The following is a 13382-nucleotide window of genomic DNA, read 5'->3' on the forward strand; positions in this document are numbered from 1 at the left end:
TGGCCCTCAGGTTAGGAGCAGCCTTGGGGAGAATACCAGCATCCTTCAAAGTCTTAGGGAGACACCTGTCGCAGGCGAATCCATATGGTTCTCCCAAACAGCAAGATTACTTGGAGAGGGTGTGCAGGGCTGCACTTGGTGGCTGTGAGCCCCAGGGGCCAACAGTACTGACAGGGTGCCTGTCCAGCTTCTCTAACATGGGATATTAATTTAGAGCTCATGGGGAGAGACTTGTCTCAGGGCACACAGCCAGCAGGGAGCTGAAACTATGGCAAAACTCAGACTGCTCTGCTCTTCCCACCACCCCGCCTGTCCCCAAGTAAGGCGAACATCACAGTGCCAGGCTGGCAAATGCAGTGCCCTTCCCACAGCTGGCCCACACAGCTCCATCGCCTGCAGGAGCCACCCTCCTCTACAGTGTTGAGGCCTTTGGGGGCCAAGATGCCTCATCTTCCCGAAAGCGAAAGGCCCTGCCTCTCCCACAGCACTTGGAGCCACTGTCCTGCTCCAGGCCTAAGGTTGGTGGCACAACCAGGGGCAGGCTAGGTTGAACACCACGGGGGCAGGAAGTCCTGCAGCTTCCACTGCAAACCCACCAGGGCCCGCCTCTCTGGCCGCAGGGTTGTACAGAAACCGCCAGGGGCGCCGTCGCCCTCCACCCGAGCGGTCCTGGCGGGGCTCCCGAGGGCAAGGGATTCCCCGCGCCATCCACAGGTAATGAGTCCCCAGCAGAGGCAGGGTTTGGGGAAGCCTGCAATTTGCCTGCAGCTGGCGCCCGCCTGCTTCCAGCCTCTTACCAAATAGACGTCGCACACTGGGTCCCCAGAACTGCTGGCTGCCCCTCCCTCCCCCACCCCCCACCCCCCCGCCTCCCGCGGAAAACCAGAAACGACAAACAACTAAGTGTGTTGGGGGGGGGGCAGTCCGCAACTCCACCACGGCCCCGCCTGCGTGTGCCGCAACCCTCCTTGCTCCCCCCCCACAACCCCGTCCCATGCCCCCGCCCCGCGCCCCTCTGCACCCTCCCTCCCACTCTGCCGCGGGGCAAGGTCCTGGCCCATCTCCGGGCTCCGAGCAGGCTAGGCAGGCGCTCACAAACCGCTGGCACCAGCCTCCCACCCCCGCACAGCAGCTATTTATAGCTGGGGAAGCACCGCGCCCGGTCGCCGCTGCCCACCCGGCCAGCCCGCTCACCATCCCCGGGAGTGGCCCGCGCTGCTCCTCCTCGGCGCCGCCCGCCGCGAAGTTGCTCGGGCCGGCGGCGGCGGGAGAGCGGCTTTGGCTTTCGCTTTCGCGCGGCGCAGCGCAGTGCACACCCCCGCGCCCTGGCTCGCGGCCGCGGGCTGGGTCGGGCTGGACTCGCCCGGGGCTCGTTGCGCTGGCTTGTCCCCCAGTGGCGCGGGTGCGGGCTCTACTGGTGCCCGCCGCCCGCCCCCACGCACCGCCGCCCGGCCCGCCCGGCCCTCCCGGCCGCCCACCTGACGCTGTGCAGGGCGCCGGCCCCGGGGCATGGGGGCGCCGCGGCCCGCCGCTGGCCGACTTCCTCCGCGGCGGCGCCCGGGAAACCACGGCCCGCGGGCTTCCTGCTGTGCCTGGCGGGCAGGGGGCCGGGGCGGGGGTGGCAGCCCAAGCCGACCCGGGGAGGGCTGGGCAAAAGCTTTGGAAAGCGGGGAGCCGGCAGGCAGAGGAGGAGAGGCGGTCGCGGCCCAGGCCCCCGCCCCCAAGCCCCGGTCAAGTTCCTACCCGCCGGCTCCGCCGTGGCATCTGTGCAGATGAGCTAGGGCGGGCGTCGGGCCATGGCCGCGGAGGCTCGTTCGTTCGCGGCGGGCCGGGGCGGGGCGGGCAGAGCCGGACGGGGCGCGGGCACTCGCTCCCTCGCTCGGCCTGGAAGCGGGCCCAGTAGCGCAACTGACTTGCCGACCAATCCTCGCAGGTTCCCTGGTCTGGTGGGCGCCGGTGGTGGTGGTCTGCGCACCCGGCGAGGGGTGCAGCCCTCACCGCGGGAGGCTGTGAGTCCCAAAGGCGCCAGACCAAGCGATGTAGGGGCGGCAGGGAGTGCGGGGGGCCATGGCAGTCCTCACCCTGCACGCAGTAGCTATGTGAACGGTGCCCCCTGGAGTTGTGCCAGGCGAAGGCCCTGTGGAGGGCAGAGGAGTGGGTGTGTGGGGACACGCAGCTACACTGAGCTGTCCTAGCTGATCCAATGGGGCAGTGGGAGGTGGAGTAAAGACTTTCCCACTAACATCCTCAGGGGGAAGGGCAGAACAAAGATGGCATGGCAGTCCCCCTGTGGGCTTTATAGCTGGCAGGGGCCTCCTTTTTCAGTTGGGCTGCGAGGCTGAGCCTGGAGAAGGCCCTGAGTCAAGGCAGTGGGAGTGGCCAGGGTGGGCTCAGGACCTCCTATCAGACTCTATTCCAAGAAGGGCAGTAGCACCTCTCCCTCTCAGCTCAGGATAGCCTGGAAGGGGGACTGTGCTCCTTCTACAGATAAGGAATGGACTTAGAGGGAAGAGCCTCACCCAGGAACACAATACCCTGCCCCCAGCACCCATAGCTCTGGTGTGCGCACAGCACTGTGGGGCACATGGCTCCAGGACTGTCCACCAACTACCAGCGGCTCTTCCCTTCCCAGGTGAGGAGAGGCCAAGCAAAGACAGGGACAGGGGACAGAGAGATGTGCACCAAGCCCTGGCACCCCCACTGCTGCCCCCCAAACTTCTCTCTCACCACCTCAATGCCAGGACTGCCTTGCTTCCTCCTCCTCCTTTCCCACACACCCAGTGGCCTCAGATCCACCTGGCCCCTGTCCTGGTGACACTTGTCATGGTGCCATCTCCCTGAGCCAACTTGTTTCCACCTATACTACACTCAAGCTAGTTCATGCCCGCTAGTGTTCCCAGTCTTGTTATCTGCCCCTGCCAGGTGCCCTTAGTCCAAATGGGCTTGGGTCTGACCTACCCCTTCAGCCAAGGGGATGTCACACACACTGTCCTCCCTCCCTACCCCCCGGAGGACCACTACTCCCTGCCAGGCACTGGAAAAACGAGGTCTTGGTTCTAGAGGTCATCCACTTGCAGGGAAACAAGCATGAGCACAAGCCATCCCAGGGTTATGTAAGGACAAGAGTCTTCTGACCGAGTGCTTGCCATAGGTCCAGACTCAAAGGAGTTCTAAATCCACACAGCACTCAAGTCACAACAGCCCCTTGCCATCTACATGCATATCATCATTTGACACTCACATGTGGGGACAGGTTCAGAGAGGTTGGGCACTGGTTCAGAGTCACACAGCAGTAAGGTCAGTATGGCCAGGACCCGCTCCCAGGTCTGGCTGGCTTCAGAGCTGGATGACTCCTCCTGGCTGTACGGAAGGCTGGAGCAGACAAGTGACACTTGTGCCTTGCACAGCTCATGACCTCACTTCATACCTTATCCACTTCCTGTAAGATAAAGTCAGACCAAAGGAGGCTGAGAACATGTACTCATCACACCTAGGCCAGGAAGAAGCTGTGTTGAGTATGTAGTTCTCTGGTGCTCTCATGACACACCTGAGGCCCAGGGTGGGCTGAGGCAGCCTGGGGTCCTACGGTCTTAGCTGTCATAGTAGGAGGGAGGCCTGTAGCGGGTGAGGGGAGCTCAGGGGCTCTGTGCAAGGCCCCTGCCCAGCAAAGTCTCTGGAGACAGACTAGCCTGGGACAATGTGTGCTCCCAGTGGTCTCCAGCTTCCTCGGCCCTCCCCTGGGGACCTCACAGTACACAGCATCCCAAGCCCTGGTTTATGCAAGGCCTCTCCAGAGCCCTGTGAGATGGGCATTGACATCTCTAGCCTGTCAGACCATGGCACTAAGGCCCAGAATCAGGAGGGGGCAATCACTCTACCTGAGCCCTCAGGAGGAAGCCTTCCTGGGCACACTGGAAGCCCCCTGGGGCTTCACATGAGAGTGCTGAGACAGGGAACCGGGGTGGGGGGAGGCTTGCATAAGATCCTCAAGAATTCTTTGGGCCCAAAAGAGCCTTGGGGACTCATTAGTACCCTATACAGGAGAGGCCCCATGGGTCCTAATCACCCACAAAGCACCTGGATGTGCAGTACACAGGCCTCTAACTGCTGTCCAGGAAGGATGGCAGCTCATCCACCTCAGGGCCACCCCTGAAACCTTGGCCACCCTGACCATGCTCACCTAGAGTCCAGCAGGAGCCCCGGCAAGCAGGGTCTAACCTGTGGACTTCCTGCTCTGAGTCAGCCCTGCGGATCAGGGTGCCCCTGCCATCTGTCTGGATGTCAAAGGGCATGCTTCTGTCCATGGAGAAAGAGCGATGTGGATGTGCTGGCTCTGGGTTGCACGCAGGCCCAAGCCTCCTCAGCCTTCGGTGAGGAGGACCCTCATGCCATCAGAGTGTCCCACTGCCTTTCCAAGGGACGTCTGACCTTAAATCTCCAAAGCAAACTTCAACAATTGATCATAAGAAAACAAAAGTCCCAAGGACATTGCCTGGTCCTACAGGGGTTTTCCCAGTCCAGCTCCCCAAACTTCATGGGTCACCATGGAGAGGACAACAATGGCAAGGGCAATAGGTAGGTCACCCTGAGGGCCACCTCTGCACCCCTGGCCTGAGGCCCCTGGTTAAGGGGGCTGACCCATCATGTCCCCAGCTGCTGTCCACCCAGCAGCCTCTGGCAGCCAGCGGGGAGGTGGGGAGCCAGGGCTTCACCCATTTTCATGTTGGGAAGTTGGGTAGCCAACATTCCTCTTTACAGCCCCTCTCTGGCTCCCCTACTCACATGGTGCTGTCTGGCTACATTTATTGTCTACACCACAACCATTTCTAGAATGCCAACTGCTTGCTGCCCTTAGTTAGGATAGGGGCCTGGCCTCCCCCAAAGCATGTGTGCTCCCATGGGTGGCTGCAGGGAGAGAAAGCTGAGCTAGCTCTCCAGGAGCCCAGGGATGATCAGCAAAGCCAGAGGAACTAGAGAAAGCGAAAATGGCCAACTATGGCCTTGTCTGGACGAGCAGTCCTTACCAGTAACATGCAGGGTGAGGAGGAGGGTGAGCAGGGTCAGAGGGCAGAATGTGAACTGTCCCCAGGTGTCAGTGTTGAGTAAGGAGCCACAGAGAAGAATGAACACTAGCCTGTGGGCAGATGCTGTGACCTGTGCTACTTAGTAGACAGAAGACATGCCATGTACCTGGGTGTGGAACTGAGACTGACAGGTGCATGTGTGTATGTCCCCAAGCCTCTGCCTCAGCATGTCCTTACCCTGGGGGGGTACCAGCAGAGAGGGCAGACAGGGCACTGTTCACCCTTTTCTGGACACTTTCTGGTCACTAGTGTAGTGCAGCCTGCTGGAGTAGTAACCACAGCCTTCCTTAGAAATAGACACTTAGCCTTTGGCTCATGTGCCAGTGAGGGTAAGCAGCCCCCAGCAAAGGTGGGTTCCTGACCAAGTGAAGCCAGTTAGATCCTAGAGCTTGGCTGCTGCCCCAGGCACTGCTGGCTGAGCTGTCCAGGAGACCATGCGGCCTTAGTGGCCCCCTATGACCATCCCTTCTCTAGACCTGAGCCAAAACAGACTTGCAGGTCACTCCTGGTTCTCTTCTGATGTTACCTTAGTCCCCACTTGGCCTAACCTCATCTTCCTCCTTGGCTAAGTCCAGGTCTGCCTTTAGGTGGCAGGAATTCTCCTTGGAGTTAACAGTCGCAATCCTCAGCCTTGGGAGTTCTGAGCTGCCAACTAGTTTGGAGGCACAAGCCTTTCTGCTGCTCACCTGACTCCCTGCTGCAGGACACTGGCTCTGTGTGTGCCTGGGCAGCCTCTCTGCCAAGTACATGCCAGCCTCAGATGCTGGGCCTCACAGTCCCATGGTAGCCAGCTTCCTCTCTCTTCCCTGATAGCTAAGATAGTGAAACGTGCCTCTCCTCCGCAAGTATATAGACCCCCAACTACAACCCCACTTCATTCTCATATGCTAGAGTTTCTGGTATTCAGAAATTCTTTAGACTGTGCTCTACGCCTGCAAGAGTGAATCCAGCTGTTTTGCCTGTATGACCATCAGTGAGGACACAGTGGTGGGGAACAGGGAAATGACATGCCCAGGGAAAAAGCACAGCTATGGTGAGCAGGGTGCGACACAAGGATCCCTGTCCCTCAGGCTATGGCTGCGTCTGCCTCAACAGAGAGCTGCACCCGTGCCATGTGTGGCACCGCAGGGACCAGCACGTGAGCCTCTGGCGTGCACATATTCCTGCCACTGCCTTACCCAGAAGGGAATGCCATGTCCACATTCCCAGTCACCACGAGGCAGACGCAGACACCAAGGCTCTCATGGGCAGGGACCAACGCGGCCACAATCCACATCAACTCAGATCACCTGGCACTTCCAGCCCAGCCAGCTTGGGGATCAAGAGCAGAGGTGGCCACAGAGAGAGAAACAAGAATGAGACAAAGGGACTATGCAGCTTCCTGGGGAAGACAGGAGTGGCATCCGGGCTGGGTGCTGTTGGACAGGGATCTCCCCCCACAGGGAAACAGAACAGAGAAGGAAAGACAGGTTAGGGGCCTGTGACAGCAGGGATAGCCAATAGGGACCACTTGGAGGGGGCTATGTGGAGAGAAAAGGGTCACAGGCAGGGTAGAGAAGGGAGGCCAGCAGGCTTCTCAGGGCAAGTTGGGTCTTGGGGCATGATTGATAGGGACCATGAGAGCCTCCTTGGAGTGAGAAGACGCTTACAATGGGCTCCTCTGAGCCCACCCCCACGTCAGGGCTGGGAATGAGAGCTCTGTCCAGGCTTTTAGAATCGCCCACTCTTTGGAGGACTGCTGAGCTGCTTCCGCTTCATCTCAGGAGGGAAGCCTGCATCCGAGAAAAGCCATGTCTGACATGCACACTGAGAAAACTAGGGCAGTCTAGCTATCGTCTGACCCCAGGTTCCTAATAAATGGCCTTCGTGGGCTGGGGAGGTCTGGGGCTGGGGAGGCAGATGGTGGGCTGCTAAGTGAAGGGGAGTGATAGGAACCTCAGTAGGGCCAGGTTCAGGGCACGACTGGTTACAGTAGCTGTGGCCAAGCCCAGGTTTCTTCCCTGGATGGTCCCCACAGGATCCTCATGCAGGGAGAGGTGGAGCTGAACAGTGGGCAGGGGTGAGCCGACATCAACCGCAAGACAGAAGCTAAGTCCTAGGCAAAGCTGGCACCTCCGTAGGCATGTGGGTTCCCAAGCAGGCCCACCACTTTCTCCTGTCCCACAATAACCACAGGCAGAAATCCTTCAAGTCTCATAAACAGCATCAGAAGGGGAACAAACTCGTCCAGACTCTCTCTGCAGAGCACAGCTCAGTCCACAGTCCACAGTCCACAGGGGTGCCCCCGAAGCAGAACACATTTGAGATGTGACCAGAAGACGCAACCCAGGCACAGTACCCCTCCGCTCTCTGGAGTAATGTGCAACCTCTGTGAGAGCACTGGGACCTTCCACCCATACTGTGAAGGGATGGGACTGGGTTCCATCCCCTAGCAGTGGGGTTGCCCTTTCAGAGGGGCTCCCACATAGACAGGATGCTCTTGCTGGCCCACCGCAGAAGGTCAAAGCCTGAACACAGCACTGTTCTGTGAGCCGAGCCACACCGACTACAGGGGACATGGGTCTTATTCCTCTGTGGCCAGATCCTACCCTCCCCCAGATTTCCCTCTGACCTTCTGCAGGGCTCTTTTTGGTCCAGCCCCCACATGTTCCCTCAGCTCTCTAGCCCCCAGTTCCTTCTCCAGACCTTCCTTCCAACTTACATAGCCCGCAGCTCTAGGAGCTCCCCACTCAACCACGGAGCTGCCACCAGGAAACCCTGAGGTAGGCGCCCTACTGCCATGGGGCGGAGCCAGCCTGCTGACCACAAACCACAGGGCTGACCCAATCTACCTTATCCACCACTCCTGCCCTGAGCTGTGGTCCTCCTCACACCCCACATGGTTTCTTCTGGAACACCTTCTCCCTGGTTTGACAATCTGGCCAACTCCCCCAGGAGTATTCCTGACTACCTGCCCCCCTACCCCACCACCTGCTGAGGCTGGTAGGTACACCTGCCCTGCACCCGCAGCACCCCAAGACTCACAAAGTAGTACACTCAGGGTGCAAAGGCCAAGCGCTGACACCCAACCTCATACAGAAGTGAAGCTACAGAGGGTAGCGGACTCCTGTTACCCGGGGAGGGCTCCTCACCCCCAGCCCTCAGGGCCATTTCAGAGGCCTCCCATAGCACCACCTCACTGGGTTTCACATGCCTCTGCCCCTGTGGCAGAGCCAGGTTCACTTCCCACCTGTGAGGACCCCGGGCTGGAGCCTAAGCCAAAGCATGGCCTGGAGCCCAAAATTCCCCACCTTCCTCCAAGTAGGTCCAGATGGGTCTCTCTCTGGGACTAAAGCCCTGCACTGACCTGGGGGCGCTGAGGTGGCCAGGCCCCAAGAGATGCCCCTGCTGCCTGGGGTTCCCTGTGACCAGTATTGGGTGGGCCACCCCTATACCCCAGAGTTGGCCCCTACTAGTATCTGTCCTACATGGGGAGCTGGAGGAGTGGGGTGTGGCTGGATGGAATCTGCAAGTCTGTGCTCCTACAGGTCATGGGCCCGAATTCAAGGAGGGAGTTCAAGGGGAAGTTCCACCAACTCTGACATACCCTAATTTTAGACTTTTTATGCATATTTAGAAATCAGCATTTAAATTGTTTTTAACCAACTAAATTCCTGTACTTCCAAGGCCTTGCCAGATGGCTTTGATCCATGTCACCTTCTCTTCCTTCCACTGGCCCTAGTGAGCCCTGTCACCCATGTGCCTTATGTCATCTGGGTCCTTCCCCCAGCTCCCTCCCCCTGCAGGGACCCTCCAGGACCCTTTCCTGGGCACAATATCCTCATGGCACATGGCAGGCTGTACTCTTATAACCCCGAGGTAGGTCTAATCAACCCCACTCTGCAGATGAAGAAACTAAGCCTTACAAAATCTGACTAGCTTCTCTGGAGTCACCCAGGTATATGGCTGGAGCAACCATGGAGCAGAGCCTGGGCCTGCCCTTGTGAGGGAGACCTTGCTCTGCCCTCAGGGGCACTGGTGGCCACAGCCCATCACCATGGAAACCAGGCAGGGACTCTTGGAGCTAGAGTTCTGGTTTGGATTTTCAACCCAATGCTGCTCTCTCAGAAGCAACTTGGTCAAACTTTCCAAAGAGGAAAAGTGGAAAAGGGGGGATGAAGGAGGAGGAGACAAATTCCCAGACTGAAGCCACCCCAGAAAGAAGGCCTGGCCACAGAGCTTAGGAAGCCTTGTCTGGATTGGCAGAATGGTGGCAGGGCAGAGACCCGGCAGCCTTCTCCAGGTCTCCTGGCCCTCCTTCCCAGGAACCTGGACAGGGCAGGAGTGTGGCCGGAGCAGGTGGCACCCAGTCCTTCCTGTCTACTGGAGAGGCTGCCTTTTCATGTTTCCCAGTGGGGTGTGTGGGAAAGCATTCCTTTGGAAAATGGGCTGGAAAAACCACTGACCTCATCCGCTGACCCACCTCTGGAAATGGGGAAACTGAGGTCAGCAGGGACCGGGATTAGGAAGTCACAGCAAAACTAGACTCTTAGGGCAGGGCAGCGGCCTTCACCTTGCCTGGAGTAGGGTACGAAGATGTGTGGACCAGACATGCAGTATCCCCATCCCAGGCCCGCTCCAGCCCCGCCCTCCATCCACAGGCCCCAGCCATACCCACAGAGGCTCCTGGCTAAGAGAACCCCCGTACAAGGCAAGCCCACCATTATCCACAGTAAAAGATGGGAGACATCAGGCCAGAGCATGACCTACAGACAGGGCCTGAGGCAACCTGGGGGGCGGGCAGCCCCATCTCACAAGAATCCATCACAAGCAAAAGCCTTGCCATCAGCATGCTCTTGTAGGGGAGCATCTCTGAGCCCTGGGCGGTACTGTCTGGGCCCCTCACTTGGGCTCCTATGGCCAATGCCCATCCTCCTAGCTTCCACTCTAGCTTAGGGTGCCTCAGAGTAGCCAAAGGCTGTGGGCAGCTCACCCGGCACCCCCAAGCTCCCCTAAAGGTATCAATGATCTGTCTGGAGGGACAAGGAAGGGAAGCCTTGGCAAGGAAGGGGAGGAAAATGGGCAGCAGTCATGGGCACAGCTCTGGGGAGGGCAGGCAAAGGCCAGCAAATACAACCTGCCCTCCCCCGTCCCAACCCCTGTTGTGAAACCCCTTTGGGACCCTCAACTGCTCTCCACACCTGCCACATCCCACATCTAGAATCCTCCCTGGTTGGGGGGATGCTACTGCTTCCTCTTTTTATCACCCAGGTGGATTTGGGGGTAGCAGACTAGGAATGCTATATGCTGCCGACAGCCCACCCATGACCACTGCTGCAGGGAGGACCAGGCAGGTCAGGGTGGTCTCTCCCATGCCCTGGGGCCCCTGTCTACCTACCCAGGATGGGGTGGTAACAGGCTCTGGTAGGGATGAGGCCCAGAAAAGGCCCCATCTAGGCTGCACAGGGCTACTTCTTAGGGCTCAGATATGTGGCCTATAGCCACCTCAACACAGGGCTGGGACCACAAGGTTCTCAAGTATCAGGGGCTGGACATCCCATCTCCCATCTCAGAGATGGAGTCTGAGGGGTCACATGCCACCCTGGAGAGGATAAGGTACTTCCACATCCTGACTCAGTCAGCAGGTATGCCTGCCAGGCCCACAGGGGCAGCACTGTGGCAGGAAGCAGAGCCACTATCCCACCACTCCCTGGCTCAGGAGCCTGGGGCTTGCCACCTCAGGTTCCTCATCTGCAAATGGTAATGCAGCACCCCTCCTCCCTGCAGGGTTTGGATGGGGCCAGCTGGTCGGAGCCTGGCAAGCGGGATAAAGCCCGGGGCAGAGGTGGATGGTCACTCCTGCAGGGCCCCTCCTGTTGGCCCTGGGCACCATGGCCAACAGCATGGGCTCTTACCTCAAACCTTGCCAGGCCGGGTGCAGGCGGGGTGTGGGTGGGCTGGTAGGAAGGGGGGCCAGGAGGGTGGGCAGGGAGCAGTCTGAGCTCTCTGAGGCCAGGCGCTTTGGGGTGGAAATCCCAGCCTTGATCCTTCTGGGCTGAGTGATGCTGTGCCTGTGCTGCCGCTGTCCTTAGCCTCAGCTTGCTCATCATGAGATGGGGATCATAGGGTTGAAGGGAGGAATAATAATGGAGATTCCCTGTGCCCATGGAAGCAAGCCCTGTGGCCTCCCTCCCCTCCATGACAGAGGCCCACTCACTGGCAATCTTTCCCACCTTTTAGCTTTCTACTGGACCATACCGACTGATAGGCCACCTGCAGCCTGGGGATGGGGGCACAGGGAGGGCCTGCCAGCAAGCCCCCTCTTCTTCCTGGCACTGTGGCAGGGAGCCTACAACCTTAGCAGCCAGAGACCTCCCTCAGGCTCTCTCCTCGCTCCCAGCCATCCTCAGGTCCCTGGTCCAAGTGGGTTGCCTGCTCTTCCGCTTTCCAAAGCCTTGCCAAGGCCTGGGCCTCCTCCTAGCAGTGTGCCTCCCCCTGCTGCCTTCGGCACCACGGTGCTGCCCCTCCAGATGGTGTGCCTGGGCCTAGGACTGCATCCCACGCGGGTAAAGCCCAGAGTTCTCTGCCTGAGCTGAGACAGCTATGTGCAGTGCCCCAGAATGATACAGCAGGGACATGTATCCAAGAGCAAGCCTCTAAAAACTAGCATGCAGTGGGAAAAGAAGTCTACACTGGAAAATGTTCTTCAGGAATGTTAAACAGCAAGCTCCTGACGGATCACCCCCAGTGGCTGGGTGGAGAGGGCTGTGGGCTGAGGTCAGTGCTGGATATGTACACAATCCGAGCTGGCCCCCTGGGCTGGCCAGAAACTCCGGCATGGAAGCTGGTCCACAGGATGCGGGTCCCAGGCCTGGGCTCTCGTCTGGGCTCTGCCACTTGCTGACTGTGTGGCCCAGGGCAAGTCACAGCTGTGCCACCTGCAGGGGTCTCTGCATCCCCTTGCAGGACTGGCACAGTGTGCGGGATCACGAATGCCAAGGGCTAAAACATATCCTCTCCCTCCAGCCGAACATTCTGGCACTGCCACAACTGGCTCTGTATCCAGGGATGGCAACGGTCTCCAATGGCCAGAAAAGACTGTGTGCTGGGGAATGACCATCTAAAGGCTGTTTACATTTGATTGTTGGTGGTTTTTTAAGAATTCTAGCTATGTGGAGCACCTGGGTGGCTCAGTGGGTTAAACCTCTGCTGTGGGCTCAGGTTATGATTGCAGGATCCTGAAGGTTCGCATGGGCTCTCTGCTCAGCAGGGAGCCTGCTTCCCCCTCGATCTCTGCCTGCCTCTCTGCCTGCCCCTCTGCCTACTTGTGATCTCTCTCTCTCTGCCAAGTAAGTAAATAAATAAAAATCTTTAAAGAATTCTATCTGTGAATGACGGTGGCTGGGCTTGGGCAGGGACTGAGGACTATGCTGTGGTCCTGTCAGGATAGGGGCCTGGGTGTCCTGTGGCCTTGGGCCAGGACACTCTGCAGCTTCTCAGGTGGGAACCGCCGCCCCCTCCTCTTCCCCAGTCAGCCACCTCTTGGGCTCATGTGGTTCCCACAGACAGGGAGACAGGGATGTGGACAGGAAGGCCTACAGCACCTGTTCCAGGCTGTTCCAGCCTGATCCTGGACCCAGCAAGCTGGAAGCTCTGAAATTCAACAGAGCCTGCAGAGCCCAGGACATGGGAAGGAAGGAGGACCCAGGGATAAGCTAAGAAGCCACACAAGTTTGCTAACCTTTTTAAGATTCTTGAAAACTGGACCTTTTTTCCCTGGAGAACTTGAAGTGAATCTTTTGTTTACTTTTGCAACTGGCCAATAGATCATCTCAACAATGCTAAAAATAGCACCACTGCAGCAATTTCTACTACAGCCAAGGAGCTCAGATTTCCCCAATTTAAACTTTTCCCTTCTTTTCTGTTCTCTAATTCCCACTGTGATGTGACTGGATTTCCTTTAACCCTGACGACGGTGCTGCTGTGCAGCTCCACACATCTTAGTGTGTTGGGGCTTGTGGGTGGGGGAGCAGGACACCTGCCACAGTTACCTCTGCCAAGGGCAGGGCCAGGAGCAGAGCCTGATCCCATTCCTCGCTGGCCAGGTGGGCTACTGACAGCCACTGGGGACTCGGTACCATGGGGGAAGAGGAAAGCCACAGTGAATTCCCAGATAATTTCTTCCGAGAATCAGATGACATGGGTGCGCAGGAAGTACTGGGATGATGAGCAGTGGCCCCTCAGTGGTGTTCGGGAGTCCCACATGCACACGTGCAGACACAGGTCTCAACCGGGCAGAAGCATGTGGGACAGTGGACC

General features: G+C 58.6%; 1 protein-coding gene across 7 annotated transcripts in view; it reads right to left on the bottom strand.

Annotated features, from left to right (window-relative positions):
• Positions 1 to 13382, bottom strand: part of CABIN1 (calcineurin binding protein 1) — a 147660-nt gene that overhangs the window by 22151 nt on the left and 112127 nt on the right. The gene's annotated exons all lie outside the window — the stretch shown is intronic.

This window comes from Mustela putorius, unplaced genomic scaffold, assembly GCF_011764305.1.
Source record: "Mustela putorius furo isolate JIRA1106 unplaced genomic scaffold, ASM1176430v1.1 tig00003858_pilon_pilon_pilon, whole genome shotgun sequence".
Classification (NCBI taxonomy): domain Eukaryota; kingdom Metazoa; phylum Chordata; class Mammalia; order Carnivora; family Mustelidae; genus Mustela; species Mustela putorius.